We start from the raw sequence: 18,062 nt of genomic DNA, 5'->3' as shown, positions 1-18,062 counted from the left end.
CCCTCGCCAGATGTGCCCCTCACCCTTGGACTTCTCAGTCTCCAGAACTGTAAGAAATAAATTTACTTCCTTTATAAATTACCCAGTTTCAGGTATTCAGTTACAAGGAACAGAAAACAGGCTAAGACAGTCTGTAGGTGATAATAGTGTATCGATGCTAATTTTTTAATTCTGATCCTTGTACTGTGGTTTTGTAAGTGGTTTCCATTTGGGAAGCCTGGGTGATGAATATGTAAAGATACTTGTGCTATTTGCCACTTTTTAAAGTCTGAATCATTTCAAAATGGATAATAATTTTAAAAATTAAGGGAGATTGTCCTTCAGCCTTATCCGAAGAGCCTTTACTCATATGTTGTAACATTCTAGCACTTTCATCCACTACCTAAGAGGAGCTTTAAGGTGGAGTTCCAGTATTTTATCATAAACAAAAGGATCCAATATGATATGACTCAGTGTTGCATAATGTGGGTCCTGCTTGCATTTCTGACCCCAGCAGCTGTAGCACTTCAGTGAGTACAGGGGTGGCCCCGAGTAGAGGGGTGGCCCTGGCAGGTGTGGTGGGAGAGGGCACAGGAGCAAGCCCCTAATGGGAAATGCGGGTTTTCTTCATCAGCAAGGCCTAGTGTTGTTATTCTCAGCCCTGAGACGAGAAAGGAGGGAGAGCTCCAAGAAGGCAGGGCTGTGACCCGTGAGAGATGCTGGTTTGTGAAGGTTCAGGGACAGACAAGGAATCTGTGTGTGATGGCGATCAGAAGAGTCCCCTCCAAAGAACAGCTCAGAGAAGACCTTTTCCTTTGGCGCTGGCTGATTGAGTCTGGGAAGCCCCTGCTATGCATTCCTCCGTTGGGAGTTCTCAGCATACTGAGGTTTCCAAGAAAGTCTGCAATAAAGAGTCCTATTTATCTTTTTGCTCAGGGTTTCCCAAATATATTTGAGATTCTGTTGCCACCACACCAATAGGTGCTTTAAAATGTAATACCAATCAGAATGCCCAGATGCCTCGACAGACACAGTTCTACAGATGGTAACTCCTGGTGGCAATGTGGGACTGTTGGATATAAGGGGGCCTGTCCCTTGAGATGGAGGGGAGGACCTTACAGTTGTCTGTCTCCATATAAGACTGTGGCCTTTAAATTTGGTTTTGCATAATTCCTTTTTTTTTTTTTTGGTGGCTGGCTGGTATGGGGATCTGAACGCTTGGTATTAGCAGGACCATGCTGTAACCAACTGAGCGAGCTGGCCAGCCTAATTTTGGATAATTCTTTATCCAAATTAGCTTTGGATATGAGAGAAATGATGCAAAACACACATACAGATACACACACACACACATGCATTCCTATGTGCGTGTATGTATACGCATAGCTAACAACGTACTTACATGTTAAAAAATATTTCTGTGCCAAAGACATGATTGGCATCTTACACTCCTTATGAAGGGCCACCTACCCGATAGTGACACAGCTCTCATTAGCTCATAGGTCTCCTGGTACAGCCCCACTCCCCACATCCATTTCTCCCATCCGATGGCCCCGTCTTTCTTATTGCCATCTCCACTCTGTGCTGTGCCAACAGCCTGTGGCAACAGTTCTAGGATTTACTCAAGAGGAATGAAAGTGTCTTAGGCCCTTAACATGCACTATCCCCTTTTATCCCTAGAATGGTCATTTTCCCTCCCATACAGGTAAGGACTCTAAGGCTTTTCAGAGAGGTTAGGTAACGTGTCCAGTGTCACACAGCCGGGAAGTGGCAGAGCTAGAAGTCAGTCCCGATCTTAACTTCGGGTTCCTCTTCCTCAGGGAACCTATGGGATGCTCTGGGGGAGGAGGTTTTTTACTGTAAATGATGCTCCACTTGAGGTTGACCTGGGAGGCCTGATAAATAGAAAATGGAAGGTATATTCAGAGAGTAGAATATGCACAGCAGTGAACAGGAGTAAGTTCCATGGGTGAATCTCAAGAGAATTCTGCTGAGTGAAAGAATCCAGGCAGAAAAGAGCTCAGCCTGGGTGGTGCATTTATATGAAGTTCCCGAAGATGCAATAATGGCAGGAGTGGGAAGACTGGCTACCTCCACAGCCGGCGTAGAGATGTCCTGGAAAGGGCCTTCATCTTCCTCTGTCGGCTAGGTGCACAGGTGTCCCGACATGGAGAAACTACCTGTGTTCAGTGGAGATGTGTGCCCTTGATGTGAGCTACACCATGATGTGAGGCTTTTGCTGTGCTTTAACAGGCATGGCTAGGAAGGAAGCAGTAAGGACCTTTGGGTCAATTTGTTGAAAATGATGAGCTGTTCTTAGTTCTTCAGGTGTTTTTCCTGGGGTTTTGTCCACAGGGTTTGGTTTATATGTGTGTTTTATAAGTTTTGACTCCCTCCCCTCTGTGCTGTCTATGATGGTCAGATCTTAATTTGTATGTTTTGCCTCTTCTTACACTTTGGGCTATAAAGGAGAGCAGGTCCTGTGATTCAATCTGATTATTTCCATAGTCAAAACCTGGAAACAGCCCCAAGGTTGATCAGTAGGAGAATAAAGCAACAGACGGTGGTCTGTTTATACAGTGGAATGCTACTCAGGGGTATAAAGGCATGGACTACGAGTCACACAGGAGTACACGTGCATCTCAGGAGCATCATGCTGAGTGACAGGCGGCTGACACACACGAGACCTGCTGCACAGCTTCATCTACGTGGGCTTCTAGAATGGGTCAAACAACGTGTGGTAGGAAACATCAAGATAGTGGTTGTCTCTGGGTTTGGGGTTGATTAGAAATGGGCATGGGGCCCCTTCTGGGGTGAGGTTAACATTCTGGATACGCTTGAACAACTAAACATTTTAGCAGAAGAGTATGTCCCTGTTCGTATCCAGTCATAAAATTATCGGCCCATGAACAGACCAGGAAGATGTGCAGCCCATTCTAATCGAAGGAAGAAGAAAAACAATAGCATGTGCAGAGAGACTTTCAAATAAGAAAGATGCTGAGCATGAAAATTTTATTTTATTTTATTTTATTTTATTTTGAGATTTTCTGAAATTTGTTAATAAAATGACTTACTGCAAATGTTTGTTAAATAACAAACGATTTAAAACTTCTCTTTATACATCTCCCATTACCTTTGGGCCAGATGCTGCTGTCAACTGTTGACCACTTTAGGCCCTTTCAATGTGTCAGCGTAATGCAAGTCTCAAGTTTTATTTCTCCTCCTTACAAGAGACCCAAGGCTTATTCTCCAGTACAACCCTAGATTGTATGATTGCTGAGCCTTCAACTTCAATTTTTATTTCACTGTCACTTTATTTTTTGCCCTTTGGAGATTTTCCTTATTTTCTTGTGAGCACAATAATGCAGTATTTGTGGTGGAAATTTCATTCAGATGTGTGCTTTGCCAGACTCCTGGAAGTGGGCTTCACTAACTTTAACTTGTGATTTTATGTCTTCCCTGACTATGTGTGTATAAGTATACTGTAATAATTATTTTTCATAAAATATATGGCTTTACAGGAAAATATAAATTACCAAATTTAACTCAGGAAAAGTAGAAAGTTTAAATAGATAAAAACAAAGATAGTGAATCTGAAAATATAAACAAAATATTACCTCCAGGGCAGGAATAGATTATTGTGATGGCACACAATCTTTCAGAAAATAGAAATATATGGACAGCAACACAGTTGATTTTATTAAAACATTACCATATTATCCAAATAATAGAAAATTTTCCCAAAACTTTAGTAAGTGCCTATGTGTATTCAAAATTCTAGGTCAGAGGTTCTAGGCATACAGAGATGAATCTCATTTCTGCTTTCAAGTTCACAGACTAGTCATGAAAATTTTATTTACATATTCTGTTTGTCTAAAGTTTCCAGTCCTAGGACTGTAGAACGTATATTTGGAATTAGAGTCCTTTTTAAACTCTGACTGGCAAGAGCATTTTCTTCATAAACAGATCCAAAGAATCCAAATAGTAGCAAATGTTAGATGTTGTCTTAGGCCATCTGGGCCACTGTAACAAAGTACCATAGACTGAGTGGCCCAAACAGCAGACATGTGCTTCTCACAGTTCTGGAGGCTGGAAGTCTGAGGTCAGGGCACCACCACTGTTGCGTTCTGGTGAGGACTCTTCTGATTGCTGACTTCTCATTGCATCCTCACCTGTCACAAAGAGAGCAAACTAGCTCTCTGGCCTCTTAAGAAGGCACTGATCCCATCCATGAGGGCTGTGCCCTCAGGACCCAATCACCCTCCAAAGACCCCACCTCCACATACTATCACACTGGGGGGGTCATTTCAACATGGGGATTGGGGTGGGGGACACAAGCATTCAGTCCATAACAGATGTCAACTTCTTGGTATCCTGTTACACCTCTTTTCTCTGTGTAACAGATACTAAGAAAAAGAATTATGCAAATACTCAAGCACTATGTATGCATTGAGGCCCAGACACACTGCACTTTGGTAATTTCTCCATCAGGAGGAGCGAAATCGAGTGTGGCAGCCACCTCCAAAGTTAGCCTCTCCCTTTTATTGTAAAGACAAGGAAGTTTTACAAGAAAATTCAGTTGATTTAACCATTACAAAAACACAAGGATATCAGCAGAATTATGGCTGACAAATGGAAAACTAGTAAAATCATTGAAATTAGCTAAGTGACATTCCATAATGCAATTTACAAAAGGTAAAGTCAATCCGCCAACAAAAGCTTGACCTTAGGAAACACTGTTTTTACCTACAGCAATTTCCCCAGCATTTTTACATATCAATCAAGTAATTACCTGTCCTTGAGCCAGCAACCTTGCTGTGTTACAGTTCTATAGCTTACAACGGAGACTTTAGCCTGGGGCAAGTTTCCTGTCTTTTGCAAGGTTAACATTTCTATATGTAATCCCAAAAGGTTAGGCTAAATCAGATACGACAGGGCTTTGGAGGCCCTGTGAAATACATTTGTTTTATAGTGTACTCAACAGTATCCTGTGTATAAGAAAAGTATTTTTCTTCAGCAACATCTTTCTAAATTTAAGTGAAAAAGAACCCAAAATGATATCTAAGAAGTAGAAGGTGGTGTATTTGTCAATGTGTAAGACAGCCATGACCTACAGGGCAGAAGGAAAGGGACAGGCCTTGTGGGACTTCCAGTCTGTATATTCACCTTGAAGTGACAAAATATTAATTCTAAGTAGGCTGTGGAACACGTGTATTATGATCCTCAAAACAACTACAGACAATCTAACAGATAGAGTGGTTTATAGAATGTCTTCTCTACATGAATGTCTTCTCTACATGTGGTTTTAATAGTTTTCCTTTTAGTCCAGTAGTAAAGTTCGTTGGATGTGCTTTGTACTCAAATCTTTGCACAATCTCTGCTCATTTGCTTAGGAGAAATTCCTTGTCATGGGAACACCGGAGGCAAAGTGGAGTTTTGACTTCCACATGACATCTAGCCCTCCGCACTGGCTTGCTGACATCATTGGCCTTTTTGTCCATCTCATTTCTTATTACAGAAGCCACATCTGAAGCTATGCCCAATCACTATTTCACCATGTGTACTATGTCCCAACAAGCCCATGACTCAACTGGGAGGTCACTTCCCATGAATTAACCATGTCCTTCCTAATGTGTTCATTGTCGATGGCCTTTCACAATTACATCTCACCCAGGTCAGTGCCACCTCTGCTGACACCTGCATTCATACACTGCCATTGCTTTAAAACATGTCATTACCTCCCTGTGATATGAATTAAATACAATGTGGGAAGGACAAGAGAGACTTGAGATGGACTCTGGTGGTCCACTGGTAAACATACTCTGCCCCCCAAGGCTAACAGACAAAGAAGAGACATGACCAAGAAAAGACACCAAAGACAGTGCTGTGGCCCAATGAAGAACGGGCACTGCCATGGTGGCCGTGCCTAGCAACTGGGAATTTAGAAGGTGGGAACAGTGGCTGGTGGAATGCAGTGACAAGTGGAAGGCCGAGGCAAGGGCCTCAGAATCGAGACCGGCCCAGATTGTGGCTCAGAAGCCAGTGACAAAGGGCTGAGACGGACGTCTGAGAGGAGCTGTGTCCACCCCAGACCTGCCACCCAGCGAGCTGGCTGTTCTCCCCGCGACTCGTGGCTCACTTGGAGACCACATCACTGGTTAGTGGAGCCTTAGTCCTTCTTTGCTGTGTTGTTTTAAATTGGGGTAAAGTGTACATGACAAAGTTTACCATTTGAACCATTTTGAATGTACAGTTCAGTGGCATTGAGGACATTGACATTGTGTGCCACCATCACCACCATCCACATCCAGAACTTTTTCATCTTCCCCAACTGGAACTGTCCCCATTAAACACTGCCGACCTTAACTCTGTCCTCACTCCCCCGCTCCCAGACCCTGATACCCATAATTCTACTTCCTGTCTCTGAGTTTGACTCCTCTACGTACTTCTCTTAAGTGCTATCAGACATTGTTTGTCTTGTGTGTCTGGCTTATGTCACTTAGCATGATGGCCTTGAGGGTCATCCATGTTGTAGCGTGTGTCAGAATTCCCCTCCTTCCTTTTTAAGCCTGTAAGTAGGTGTGACATTCCACTGTCTGGATACACCACGTTTCGCTTATGACTCATCCATGGACGGACACTTGGTCCCACCTCTTGGCTGCTGTGAATAGTGCCGCCATGAACGTGGGCGTGTGAATATATTTTTGAGTTCCTGCTTTCACTTCTTTTGGGCATAGACCCAGAAGTGGAATTGCTGGATCATATGGTAATTCTGTCTACTTTTTTCAGAAATCGCCATATTTTCCATAGCGGCTGCACCGTTTTTTACATTCCCGCCAGCAATGCACAGGGTTCCAGTTTCTTCACGTGCTCAGCAGTACTTGTTATTTTCTGGTTTTGTTGTTGATTTTAATGATCGTAATGGATGTGAAGTGATAGCACATTGTGCTCAATATATTTTAAGGCAGGTAGAGTTAAAAGAGAACAGAGAAAATGTCAACACAGATACTGAGGATAAAAATATGTATGTAACAATTAATAATACGCTTGGAACTACACTTGTAAAAAAATAGCCCTCTGATTTCCATCTGTTTGATTTTTCATTCTACAAATATTGAACAGCTTCTCTGACAGCCTTTTCTTTCCTAGCCCCGTCCCCACCTCCACAGTGGAGGGCATCCCTTGATCCAACAGAGGCCGCCTGAGATAAGGAAGAAGTTCTCCCACCAGTGCCCAACCCAGTCTCCCTGCCCAGAGGTAAGAACTTTTACCATTTCCTGCACCCACTCTCTATCATAAGCAAACATGTTTTATAGCTTGTATAATATATATATGCACATATTTTTATAATTATATATTTATTTTCTAATATATATATGAACGTGTATTATATAAAATATATAATTAACTTTTACAGAAATGGACCTTCCTATACAAACTCTTCTGCAACTGAAGTTTTTACTTAGCAAAGTATTTTGAACAGTTTTCCTTGCCAGGACACCTCCCCTTGCTCTATCTCTCTCAGTCTGTCTCTCTGTCTCTGTGTCTCTCTTTCTTTAATGAAAACCATGTGTGTGTATGGTACATAAATAGTGCCCGAAGGCATACTGTGAACAGGGCATTGCCCTCCCATCCCAGACCTCACTCCCAGAAACTGCCTTCAGTGGTTCCAGGTGCTGTCTTTCCAGAACATTCCATGCATATTCAGATGTATGGTAAGAAGACATGTGTATCCTTTCATATTTAAACAAATTATAAAATACACATTGTTCTGTAACGTTTACCCTTGGTAATGGATCTTTCTTCCTCAATGCATGCGTGTGCATGTACACACACACACACAAACACACACACACACACACATACTGACACACCTCTGTATATGTGTGTAAATATGGGTGGGAGGTGCCTTCACTGGTTTTCTGGTCCCACTGTTGCACCTGCAGGCGATTCTCTGTCCCACAGCTCTGGGAAGGAAGAGTTTCTTCATCTCTCTTGTGCATGGACCTCTATGAGTTGAGGACAAAGTGACTTCTCTAATGTGGCTTTGCCAGCAGTGAAGAATCCCTCACCTTTAGAGACAGAGTCTGCGCTCCCCATCTCTGGCCCAACCCTGGGACGTCAGAGGGAGCCCACAACTTTAACTCATTAATTAATTGTCGCTCCCTTCCAAACAGTGTTCTCCCAAATGCATTGTACTGGAGACTGGTGGGCTAAGTTGCCCAGTGTCCCTGGGTAGCAGAGTCTGTGCCAGCATAGGCTGTGTCGTGCCATCTCTTCCACTCACTGAATTCCTCTCTGTAACAACAGATGCAATTTACCTTGCACATTTAAATGCTTCCTGCCAGCCCACATGTTCCAGCAGCCCGCCCCCAACTGGCAGTTCCTGAAGTCACCTCAAAAGGAATTCTCAAAGTCAGTTAAAGTCACTCAGCCCCACTCTCACATTCCTACCAAGGTTCCAGTTCAATTGTCCCTTCAGACTGATGTATTCAGGATTATGTGGCCATAAAGAATGATTGTTATAAATGTGGCATCTGCCAGGAAGCTTCTGGCCCTGGTAGAGCTTTCTGATTTCAGCCTGGAGTGAGCCTTCCCTGCTTCTGCACGGGATGCTGTGCAGGCTGCTGTGACATCCTCCCTGCCTCGTGGGCTTTGGCCCTGTGCCTCCTCTGCACCTGTCCCATCAAGGCTCCCACCTCGCCACACAGAGGCCAGATGGATCTTCCTTGAGGAGATGGGGGTCTGTGAACTATTCCTCTGGACCCTTCCCAGCACCCAGGAGAGTGTTTTGCACATAGTAGATGCTCCACAAATGTCTTCCCTCTGTACATACCTTCTCTTCGTAGAAGGACACCAGTTACATTGTTTAAGGCTCACCTTAATGACCTCACTTTAATTTGATTACCTCTGTAAAATCCCTAGTTCCCAGTAAGGTATTGGGAGAAATGTAGACAGGAAGGAGGGAAATGTGATGGGAAGAGACTTGCCACATTCTGTCCCCAAAGAAGCAGGTGGGAAAAGGGGAGAAGCTGCACCTTACCAGGAAGGTGGCACAGATTGGGAGTCAGGAAGCAATTCTATGTGGCCAGAAGAAATCGGGAGCCATCACCGCACCTAAAAAGTTCCGTCTGTTTGCTCATTCACTCACATGTGCCGCCTTTGACCAAGCAGTGCTGGAAGGGCTACGGCATAGTGGTAAACAAGACAGGTAAGGTGAGGAAGACCAGCAAGAAGGAAGGAAGGAAGGAAGGAAAAAAATAAGACATTGCAGATGGTGACAAAGTAAAGCCAGGAGGGAGCGGGGGGTGATGGCCTGGGAGGTGCCGTTTTTGGAAGATTGGTGAGGAAGGGCCCACTGTGAAGACGATGCTAGGGCAAAGGCTGAAAGCGGCGTGGTGAGGAAGGGAGCTGTGGAGTTTGGTTAGGTCGTAATCTGCAGTACGTATTACGTGACCAAGAAGAGATGTCAGGTGGCAATTAATCTTCCTAATGTGCATTCTTCAAAGTAGGGCATTTGGTTTATACGCCAACTGGAATCCCAAGAAACTAACAAGAGTCAACCCCTCCAAACAGTTCAATTCTCAGTGTGCTGACAAAATTCAGTTTAGTCCTACTGTTCTTCAGTAAAACGAACCAGGGCTCTTTGAAGAAATGGTTGATTCCTTGTGGTACCAGCAAGTAAGGAAGTGCTCAAAAAAGAAAGCAGCCATGGGGAAGGGACACTGGAGCCCACAGGGAAAAAGCTCACTCTGGAAAAAAAAAATTAGTGGGTGAAAAGATGGAAGACAATGAATTCGTATAGTCTCAAAGTAATTCCCCCAAGATATTTATTAAACACAAGAGAAAGATTAAATACAAAGGAAAATAGCTTTACACGAAAGAAATCAGCAGATACTCCCTCATCCAAGTGATGGGGCCCAGCATCCCCAGTCATGAGACATACAGACATTCTGAGCGCCTTGACCTCATGCACTGGGAAGGACACACATAATTTCTGTGTTATTCCAAAGTGTACAAACTCTTTCCAATCATGAAGAAACATCTGGAAAACCAAAATTAGTGGATATTTTGCAAAATATCTGACTAGTACTATCTAATAGTCTCAAGGAGATGAAAGACAAGGAAATACTGAGGACCTGTCACAGGTTGGGGGAGACTAAGGAGATACAACAACTAAAGACAATGTGGGCTCCTGGATCCTTGACCAGAAAAAGGACATCAGTGGGAAAAGTTATGATATTCAAATAAGATCTGTAATTTAGTTAATTGTATTGTGCTGATGTTAATTACCATCATGGTTATGTCAGATCTGAACATTGGGAGTAGCTGGGTAAAGGGTATATAAGAATTCTCTGTATGATTTTGCAAGTTTTTGTAAGTCTAAAATGAGTTTCAAAAACAAGTTTTCAAAACCAGGATTAGTATTAACTTTCCAATGAAAATTCTAGGTAAAGATGTTAAAACCTCGCAATTGTCTGGCCCGCCCAAGTCGACCCCAATGGTTTCAGAGCAGATAATGACGGGATGTAGCAGAGAAAACAATCTTTTGGAATATAGTATTTACAGTACGCTGAGAAAATAAGCCTTCGGACGTTGAGGATTCTTCACCTGGGCCAACCCATAAATGTCCATACCGGCCTTGGTTTCTCTCCTGCTGGGTTGTTGGTTGACCTGGGATGACAGTGATCAGCAGTAGAGGATCTCCAAGGCAAGCTGCAGAGCTACCCGTAATGACGGCATAACAGAGACCCAGGGGGAGCTTTAATTTGAGGAGGGGGAGAGGCAGAGATGAGCCATAGCACAGCGTTCAAGAGAGGCCAAATCTGGGGTTGTGCCCCTCTGTGGACAAGACTGTTCTTGGATTCTTTTGAGCACAATGAACTGGAAATATTGTGACCCCCAAGAGAAAGATGCCGATGGAAGATTTTCATGTTCCTCTCACTTGCTTATAGTGGCAATGGCAGGTGGTACATTATCTTGCTGCTCGTCCTCTATTGAAGGTGGGATTCTTCAAGGCTCTGAGCAGCCACCCCCTCCCCTCCAGTGTTGGGGTGGGGGACTAGCAGATCTTATTCCGGGATGGGGGTTTGCCACCAGTCAAACTCCACTGGGCCATTTGGGAGAGGCAGGACACAGGCCATGGGTGGGGAAGATTCTGACTCATATTTTTACTCAAAATAGAATTTGAAGATCTATGTTGACCTCTTATAAGTTTTACTTCTCAATTTTACAGGGATACTGATAGACAATAATTTCTCAATATTTTATAGAAACATATATATGAATAAATACGTTTTTTATATGTATTCAGTATGAATATGTTCATTACAGATAATATTTTCCCCAGTGTTGTATAGAAGTGTGTGTATGTGAATATATATTCATTTCACATACACGTAACCCAAGCAAGCTTACTTTTGAAGAGGGTGATTTTTTACAAAGAATACTTAGAGCACAATTACTGACACAAACTTTAAGAAAGCATCTTCCTCTTTCTTACTTTAGATAGAAAACCTATTTCTTAAAAGGGCCATTGAGACGTTCTCCGAAAAAGACCAGTGTCCATAATGAGCCTGTTAAGCCCAACTGCTTCCCAGAAGAAGGAAAGATCAGGGGATCTCAGGCCCCACATAGGAGATTGACTTGAACCATCTTATCTGATAGGAACCCAGATTATGCGGTTTAGACTCTGAAGGTGAATGGATTTTCAAATCACCACTTCCAGGGCCTTAATTGGTCTCAAAGGAGAACATCTTATGGCCCCTGAGGGATTAAAACACATTTAGCGGCAGGGTCAATGCCTTCCAACGCTGTGGAATTCAGTGGACTGTCGCTGTAGAAGAAAGACACAGGTGGACACAGAGAAGGGCTCCAGGAAGACAGAGGTGGTGTCTTTTGTAAGGAGTAACGAAGCGAAGTTCCCAAGTGTTCTGCTGGAAGAATCCGGGGCTTGCCATACCCAGAGATGGCAGCCAGTGATTTAAGCAGGCGCCGGCTGTCCCATTATTCTGTCGTTCCAAGTAGGATGAAGTGCTAACAGACGAGCTTTTTAGAAGTCATGGGAATGAAGTGAGTGGAGGAGTTTGCACCTGTCTGATGTAGTTTTACCTCTCAGAAAAGGAAATGCCAGTGGACACACCCATGGCTTCCGTAAATGGATGAATTTTCCTAAAAGGGTGGTTCCTAATAAATCCAACCAGCAGTAGAACTTAGTAAAGAGCCCAATGGAGTGATCCCCACTGAGTGACCACCTGGAACCCCCTTCTGCCTCGGTGCACCCGCAGACCTCGCCTCACACCCCAGCTGTGGCATTCAGCCTGTTGTGTTGTGATCCATGTGTTGACGCCTCCTTTCCCCATTGATGCAGAAAGCCCTGGAGGTACCACCTTTATTAGCTGGCACACGGTCAGCTTGCAATAAATGCAGAAAAAAAAAACCATAAGTACATAGTATGATCTTATTTTATCTCTGGGATCAATAAATTTTTCTCTGAAAAATGAGATAACTGTGTTGCATTTCAATGCTGCTTCTTCGAGCAATGAAAATAGAGATGCCTTCAGACATTTTTCCCAGGAGTTACGTTCTGCTCATTTTGCAGATGATCAGCTTCAGGGAAATCTCTTTCCCAGGTTCCCTCAGAGGGAGCACCACGGACTTCCCCGTCGGAGACTCCATCCTTCACTCCCTCCTGCTGCACATGGAAGGGATGCATGTGGAGAGACTGCCTTAAGATAAAACCCGTAAAAACTCACACTTTCCCCTTCTTTTCAAAGGTCAAGGTTTCGTTTTATGTGACATCTTTTCACTGTTGAAAGATCAGAATGCACAAAAAAGAGTGAAGAAAATAAGTATTTTACCACCCAGAGGTGACATTTTGAAGTACTGCCTTCCAAACGTTTATCCATATATACATGGGTGTCTTTTAAAAACAAAGCTGGGGTCATTAAACTACAAACACACAGAAGGACATATACTCTTTTGCATCCTCTCCCCCTACTTAAAATACAGTGAATATTTTCCTGTAATTAAAACATACGTGTATACGGTGTATATGGTTGAATAATACGGTATATCATCTGGAATTATGAAATATACTTGTGTATCCCCTCTTGCTTCACATATTGTCTCCAGATATTCCTTATTCCCAGTATAATAACACTGCACGTGAGCACTGGCAACCAGACCCTTTGATCCCACACCTCTGATTTATGCACTGCAATCTATTCCAAGAAGTGAAAGATTGGGTCAGAAGACACAATGTTTTTGATATTCTTGATAATCATTTACCAATACATTTCTATGTTTGTATCTTTGTTTGCTCCATCATTTTTTCCAGTTAAAAAAGTAATAGAGTTTAACCTTAAAACATAAAAAGAAAAATCACTAGCAATCCTGGTATTCAGATGCCTTACTTTGTATCTTCCCCGCATATTTTATGATAGGCAAAAATAAGATCATACTATGTACTTATGGTTTTGTTATCTGCATTTTGTATCCAAGATACAGGGACATTTTTGCTTGTTCTTCAATGCTCTCCTGCTTTAATATCAGCTAAATATTACAGTGAATGAATGACTGCACTTTAACATATACTAGGTATTAAAGTGTATTTCTATACCAGAACTAATTAATCCTCCACTGCTTGACAGCTTCTTAAAGAAATCTTTTTATTGTTTTATTATTTTAAAAAATAATGCTTATGACAGAAATATCTGAAACTAGTGCACAGCCAGACACCATTAAGAAAAGTCACAATTCGAGTGTCAAAATTAAACACAATGTTGAGTGAAAAGCCAGTCACACAGGAATGCCTACTGCCTGATTCCCATTGTGAAATCCAAGCAAAATTGAGCTGAGCTGTTTGGGGATGCATGCTGAGGTGGTAAAACGATAAAGAAAAGTGAGGAAGTGGTGATACTGTATGTCTTAAACTGAGTGGGGGCTACATGGGCATTTGCCCTGTCGTGGGTCATCGAACTGTACACTTAGATGTTGTGTGCTTTTCTGTACACGGTGATTCTTCACAATACAAATAGCTTTAAAAAACTCATAATCTTTCAAGCCTAGTTAAAAATTTCTTTTAATACCAGCAGTTAACCTCCCAGTTCAATTTATATTCATGATTGCATTGTACATACTATTTTGTAATATGCTCTTTATACTTGATATATTGTGAACATCTTTCTTTTGGTCACATATAATGGTACCTAGAATGGCTATAAGCAAAAAGACTAAAATTAAAAAATGTTGGAGAAGATATGGAGAAACTGAAACCTTTGTCCATTGCTGCAGCCAGTTGGGGAAATAACTTAGCAATTTCAGAAAAGTTAAATATAGGCACCGAGCCAGGGACCAGACCCCCCATCTGTAGAGGATTCATAAAGCGAATGTACCTCACAGGGCCTGGTTTTCCAAAGCCTTGCAGTTTCAAATAGTGACCTTGCAAAGGACAGGAAATTTTCCTCAGGCTATGCAGTCTCTGGTGTAAGATAAAGAATTCTAAAACAGCAAGGTTGCTGGCTCAAACATAGACAGGCTACTGACTGATATGTAAAGATCATGGAAAATCGCTGGAGGGAGAAGAATGTTTGCTAAGATCAAGCTTTTGTTGGTGGATCACTTAATTGTCTAATGGAATGCCATCTGACTTCTTTCACTGAAAGTTAGCAGCCTATATTGTTAAACTATAATCCCACCTATGTTCTCTTTCTGTAACTTCCTGGTCTGGAAAATAAATGCTGGAAGAGAACCCCAAATGGGGCTTAATTTCCCAAGGAACAGAAGCCTCTCACTTGAGGGCTCCCGAGGAACTTAACCACTTCGGGACTTCTCACTGCTCAGAAGAGACGGGCTTTGAGTAATCTTTTGTGGCTCCATCACCCAGGGGAGGTGGGTGACAAATCCATTTGGGGCAAAGCAACACCCATCCTACAACCAGGCACACTGCTAGCACCAAGGAGCATGCCAAAAACATGCCCTCCAGGTGGGTGGACTGCCACAGCCACCACAGTAACCACAGCTGCTGCAAGTGTGGCTAGACACCACAACCCCCACACAGATGGTCCACCAGCCACTGGAGTACATTGACACAAGGAGAGTCACCAGGAGAGACCAAAGAAAAGAAGAGGATGTCTCTCTCCACAAAGCCCATTCTAGAGTGACAGAAGAAGTATCTGCTCTATGATAATATTGGGGGACCTGAACACAACTCTCAGCATTGGACAGATCATCTAGGCAACAAATCAACCAAATAACCATTACTCTTTCAGAGGGAGAGAAGAAATGTAGGGTAATTAGTGGGGAAATGGGGGAGGCACAGGGGGATGGGGAGAGATTGGGCAAGGGGCATAAAGAATAAGTACAATTCGTAACAATACCCATACTAGTATATTCATTTGATCAACATATGTCAACACTGAACCCCCAAAATATGTATAATCAATTATGATTCAATATAAATAAATAAATAAATAAAGTTAAGTATACGATTACCATACGATCCACCAATTCTATTCCCAGGTAACTAAACGAGAGAAATGAGAACCTATGTCCATGCAAAATTTTGTATGCACACGTTTACAGCCTCATTTTTCATAGTAGACTGGACATAGAATCAATCCAAATGTTCAAAAACTGATGAATGAATAAAGAAACTGTGTAACTCCATATAGTAGAATACTACTCAGCAATGCAAAGGGACAAACTTCTCATACATGCTACAACATGTATGAACCTTCAAAACACTATGCTAAGAGAAAAGCATGAAATATTACAGCTCATATGACTCCATTTCTATTTTTCATGTTGGTACGTAGCTCCATTGCATGGGTACAGTGTAAATTATTTAACAAAGCTCTACAGTTGAACTCAAAGTTGTTTCTCATTTTTCAGTATAACGAACTGTGATGAACATCTTTGTGACTAAGGATTTTTGGCAAACCTTAATTACACCTTGGGACCAATGCCCAGAAGTGGAATTGCCTGTTTGAAGGATTATGCATTTTCAGGCTTTTGACAAACTTTGCCGAATGGCCCTTCACAGGGTTTGCTCAGCCTCTGCCCCCACCAGGAGAGCAAGAGGGTCAAATGTCTCCTTTCTCAGACGCTCATATGCACTTCCCTCCTGGTACTTCTCAGTCATGGGGACTGTCCCCAGCCCGAGCAGCCTACCCTCATGACGCCCTGGATTTCTTTTCATTTCCGCAGGGAACAGTACTGCCATGCTCATCAATAGTACCAATCACCAAGTAGCAGGTTTTGCACTTTCCAGCATAGGATGGATCCTCTGCATGTCTTCCATGGGCTTTGTGGAGTGGCAAATGTGGCACACAGATGACTGCTCCCATGCCACCTCTTGCCTTGCCAGTGTGGGAATCTGAAGAGTCTGTGTTTACCACTAGAACTTCAGCAAAGCCAAAATTTGCCACCAATACACCTACCGTGACAACTTCCTTCCTCCTGCTATCCATGCCGCTCAACACCTCCTGATGGCTGCTGCCATTCTAGGGCTCTTGGGGAGAGCTTTCAACATCTTTGCACTTAGGAATGTGTACATGTGGATTCTTCAGAATAATGCCACCTGCAGGCTATTCATTGCTTCAGGAATTCTGAACATAACTGCTGGTGTCTGTATCTTAATTGCTGTGCTCTGGAATTACTACTCCATCCTGAACCCCATGGTTATTGCCTTCCCACCAGCTTACCATTTGCCCTTCAAGCCAGATACTCAGGAAATTGGGAGTGCCATTATAGTGGCAACGATAGCTGCCTTCCTGATGTTTTTAAGTGCATTGCTTTTCCTCTCTTACAAAATTCCCCTGGACAACCCAGTACATCCCAAGGTTCGAGAAATATGCATTTCCAGGTTGCATTGGCTTTGCAAATCCCAGATTCCCAGAAGTTTATGAGAAGTCTTACCAAGATGCTCTACCAAGTAATTCCAAGGACTCAAGACCAAGGCAAATGTAGTTTGTGACAAAACCTGGCCAACCGTTTCTTTTTGTTATCTTGTGCATAAGATGAGGTGGTTGAATTGGGAGCTTTCATTAAAAAACAAGCAAACAAAAATCCTGTCTTGCTCACATGTCAGTTGGTCTTATAGGATCTGGATTTTAATTGTTGGCTAAAGTAGATAGTCAATACTATAAACCTGCTGTATGGAAGTAAGAGTTTTTGAGTACATTTAGCTCTCACATCTCCCTCATAAGCTGCTGCCAGAAACAATAATGAACATTCTATCCTATGCCATGGTAATAACATCTCCATATCATATGAAGTTTTCCAAAATGTGTGAAAGTAGAGAGAAGAGTCTAAGGAACGTCACACACACATTACCAGACTCAACAATTACCAACAATTATTAGAGATTTTAGCTTCCTCCCCACTTGCCTCCCCCTTTTAAATCTGTTTCTTTTCTCCAAGTATTTTAACGTAAACCCCAGACATCATGTTCCTTCATCTCCATGTTCTTCAATATCACTCTCTAAAAATGGACATTTTCTTGCAAACGAATTAAACCTAAAATCTAACAATTATTCCTTGTTATCATCAAGTACTCTGAATTTTTAAATACCTCAAAAATAATTCTGTAGTTTTATTTGTGACAAGCCACTCCTTCTGCCTCGTAAGTCTTAATCTAACACACACACACACACACACACACACACACACACACACACACACACACACACACACACACACACAGACACGGCACTCCCCCCACAGCCTATTATGTTTTGTTTTGTTTTTTAATGATTTGGATTTGCTGAAGAAAGAGGGTCAATTGTCCTGTCACTTAACTTGTTACCACTAGAGGCTCAATTAGATCCCTGGTGACCTCTCTGAGGAAGACCATGTCATAGGCGGTGCCATGCACTGCATACTGAACGCATCATAGCAGGTGGCTCGTGATCCTTGTTCCTTTTCGTGATGCGAAGACTGATCAGTGGTGGATCCGGGAGGGGAAGTCTGACCCCTCTTGTAAATTTTCTCATCACACCTCCCCCTGTCCCTAATGGTTTCATCTATTGACTGTCCTTGTTTGGATCACAGTAAGGATCGCAAGCGGTGACATTCTAACA

The sequence above is a fragment of the Cynocephalus volans genome, chromosome X (assembly GCF_027409185.1).
Source record: "Cynocephalus volans isolate mCynVol1 chromosome X, mCynVol1.pri, whole genome shotgun sequence".
Classification (NCBI taxonomy): Eukaryota; Metazoa; Chordata; class Mammalia; order Dermoptera; family Cynocephalidae; genus Cynocephalus; species Cynocephalus volans.
This window is presented reverse-complemented; position numbering follows the sequence as displayed.